The sequence below is a fragment of the Antedon bifida genome, chromosome 7 (assembly GCF_963402885.1).
Source record: "Antedon bifida chromosome 7, ecAntBifi1.1, whole genome shotgun sequence".
Taxonomy (NCBI): domain Eukaryota; kingdom Metazoa; phylum Echinodermata; class Crinoidea; order Comatulida; family Antedonidae; genus Antedon; species Antedon bifida.
The window spans coordinates 19,202,224-19,206,248 of record NC_136232.1 but is presented as its reverse complement, the minus strand read 5'-3'; the positions used below and the strand labels follow the sequence as shown (position 1 = coordinate 19,206,248).

Below are 4,025 nucleotides of genomic sequence, written 5' to 3'. Positions count from 1 at the left end.
TACATAAGCCTATACACGATTAGCTTCCGACGGAGAAGCCAGCAAGTAACATGCCTAATGTACCTAAGCCTATACACGATCTGGTTTAATAGAAAACATGGCATAATAATAAAACACAGGTAACCCAGTAACATCCCTAATAATATATAAATTTCCCAGAATATAATACGTGAAACATGAAGAATGCACTAATTCATAGAATACCATACTCTGACCTTTATTCCAATCTAATTAATTTTTTTATGTATGCATACAATTTTATTACATTCTTGACACAATGAAAATATATAATACATGTTATATTTCGATTAAACATTTCAACAATAAATTATCATCATGAATAATATTTTATGAGGGCTCAATATTTCACTTGTCTGGCATACAAAGTTGTATCAAATTGTTCTTATAAGACCGGGTGTCTAGTAGGCTTAGGACACAATTGCCTTAGTAATTAATAAAGAATCTATTTGGCCAGCCTTCATGACACAGAAAGGATAAATCCTAAACAAGGCATGTATTTTATTGCTTGGTATATGCATGGACCTAGGTTCATTGTATATGTATACTACTCTGGTAACACGATATCATGTACTATAAATATCAAGTTAGGTTAACTACACTCAATGTTATCTTAAATAAACGTTATATACAAATATTGGTGGGGGCCTTTAAAGTTACTAACTACAATTATTGAACAGCTTTCACTCAATCAAACTTACATCAAGTTTACAAACTTACATCAAGTTTACAAACTTACATCAAGTTTACAAACTTACATCAAGTTTACAAACTTGGCATAATAATAAAACACAGGTAACCCAGTAACATCCCTAATAATATATAAATTTCACAGAATATAATACGTGAAACATGAAGAATGCACTAATTCATAGAATACCATACTCTGACCTTTATTCCAATCTAATTAATTTTTTTATGTATGCATACAATTTTATTACATTCTTGACACAATGAAAATATATAATACATGTTATATTTCGATTAAACATTTCAACAATAAATTATCATCATGAATAATATTTTATGAGGGCTCAATATTTCACTTGTCTGGCATACAAAGTTGTATCAAATTGTTCTTATAAGACCGGGTGTCTAGTAGGCTTAGGACACAATTGCCTTAGTAATTAATAAAGAATCTATTTGGCCAGCCTTCATGACACAGAAAGGATAAATCCTAAACAAGGCATGTATTTTATTGCTTGGTATATGCATGGACCTAGGTCCATGGTATATGTATACTACTCTGGTAACACGATATCATGTACTATAAATATCAAGTTAGGTTAAGTACACTCAATGTTATCTTAAATAAACGGTATATACAAATATTGGTGGGGGCCTTTAAAGTTACTAACTACAATTATTGAACAGCTTTCACTCAATCAAACTTACATGAAGTTTACAAACTTACATGAAGTTTACAAACTTACATCAAGTTTACAAACTTACATCAAGTTTACAAACTTACAAGTTTATAAATAAAGAAAAATAAATATATTTGGCACTTTTTATTATGATATTTAATACTCAAGTTTTCAAGGAGAAATGTAATTATCAAGTTAGTTTTAGTCTGTGATTTGCATACATGTGTACATAATAAGTTGGACCACTTGTATGAGACACATTATACATTTTATATGGTCTTTGTATAAGAACATACAGTGTACCGTTATGCAATGAACACTCTTTCCTGATTTATTATCAAATTAGTCAATAGCGGTTTTTGTAAGGAGGTTCTTAAGCTCTGATTGGTCGGTTCTTGCTGCTGCTGATGCTGACGGTGGGTCATCAGACCCTGGCGTCGTGGATGTAGATTCCAACTGGAACTCCACATGACTTCCTTCGCTGCTGTCATCATTGTCAGAGGAGACTTGCTTGTGTGAAGGGGCATACAAAAAGATGACAGCGACCACATAGATGTTCCACATGCCATAAACACCGGTGAAGAAGGCGCTGCTAATCTGAAGTGTCTTCTCATGTCCCATTTTATAGTGATCTTCATAAACTTGACTCAAAATGAAGAAGATTACAGTGAGGGCAGCACATAACAAAGTGAACAACATGAAGAATTTGAATCTGAAAATCAAACCTTCATAATGAAGGCGTCTAGCTTTGGCCATGTGTGGAAGCGCCAGACGTTTAATACTGATGTTTCTGAATATTTGCCACACCATGAAACATAGAAACAGGAAGTAAGCACTTAAACAGATCCCAGCCATAACAAGAAATAGCATAGCCAGGTTTTTGCCTGTCTCTGTTGTCCATAAAGTAAAGAATGGATTTGAAATCTGCACTCCTCTTTCGCACATATCAAAGACAAACATACAAAAACAACAAAAAGCAATTGTCCCGACTTGCTTCCAGTACGCACTCAATCTTGCTCGCTCAACTGTGTCCATGAGATGTTCACCAACAAATATGATCCAAGACGAGAGTAACGTGGCATAAAAGATTCCTTGACGTATGTCACTAATCAGCAACATGTATGGGATGTTGAACCAGAACGTGAACCATTCAATTGGTATATTTAGGAAGGTAATAGAAATTCCCAGAACCATAACAAACTTTTCCATAAGAACTGGCGATCGATTTAACTTGGAAATTCTTAGCCAGAACCAGATGAGGAAAACAAGTGGAATAGGTGTCATGACAGACTTCATTGTCAGCCATACTAAAGTAAAACCACCAGTTTGATGAATCTCAATGATCCAAATATCAGTGATGCTGCCTAACTTAGTGTTGTACTTCTGTTCATTGGTTTCTTTGTTAAATTCTACCGGTAATCGAATATTGATTAGGTACTGCTTATGATGGCAGGTGCTTAATTCAAAGAACGGTAGAGGCTCACAATTATACGGGTCACCGTCAACTGGTCCTTCGTCTTCATTCGAGTGCAGCAGACATTCAAGTTTTCTTGTTTCTGTTACTCTAGTAAGTTCTTTCCAATCTTCATAATCACTATCTCTGTAACCAACACGCACAATCATTGTAATTTCTTCTGGTGCATCGGGAACAGTTAACTTGTACTGTGTTTCCAATCTGATCATGGTCAGTATGAATTGGAAGCTACGACTCATATTATACGATCTATGTGGCATTCGTAACGAAAAAACGATCTGATTCGCATCAATGTACTTCCTTGCTGCCTCTTCAAAGTTAGCTACTTTGGAACACTCTCCAGGTCCGTTGGGTATAAACCATTTATGAACGTTGTCGGCAGGGTCTACACATTTGGTGGTCAGGTGACTATTGGCATCTGTAGGTTTTGGTGCGATAAGTCCCCCGACCAAGAAACAAATTATCTGAACTATTAGCAGGATTACACAAAAACCGAACAACTTCTTGGTACTGAGATTCTCTAAAATAACACCAGCCATGATTCTAAATGAGAAAAAACAAATAATTTACTGAAAATGTATGGATATCCGTAGGTGGTCGTTTTCTGCTTTGTTTAGCGGTTAGATTTAATTACTTTAATGGGCAAACAAAGTTACAGATTGTAGAAGGAAGGAACGTATTTATAACGTAATATTCCTAGATATAATAACGTTAAAATACTTTTTTTAACGTTTTTTTTGGTTTTAAAAACGTTATAATATTTCGTTTTTAATACGTGAATTTGTGGAGTTTTGCAAACGTTGAAATAACGTTTTATTTGAACGTTTAAAACACAAATTTTAAACGTATATATATAACGAAATAATGATATTTAAATAACGTTAAAGCAACGTTTTTTGACGTATTGTATGGTTTTAAAAATGCTAATTTTTTGTATTAAAAACGTTAATTTGTCCAGTTTGAAACGTTTTAAATACGGTTTTTACAGGTAAATATAACCTAAAATGTCAGTTTTAAAAACATATTTTGTGTTTTGAGGGGTTTTAAAAACGTTAAAATTACATAAAGATAAGGTAATAATGATATTTAAATTAACGTCAAAATAAAGTTTTTTTGACGTATTGTTTTGGTTTTAAAAACGCTATTTTTCATATTTAAAACGTTAA

General features: G+C 33.4%; 1 pseudogene; it reads right to left on the bottom strand.

The window, feature by feature from the left end:
• Window positions 1-915: 915 nt before the first annotated feature.
• Window positions 916-3,473, bottom strand: LOC144848043 (protein wntless homolog pseudogene; annotated as a pseudogene).
• Window positions 3,474-4,025: the final 552 nt, after the last annotated feature.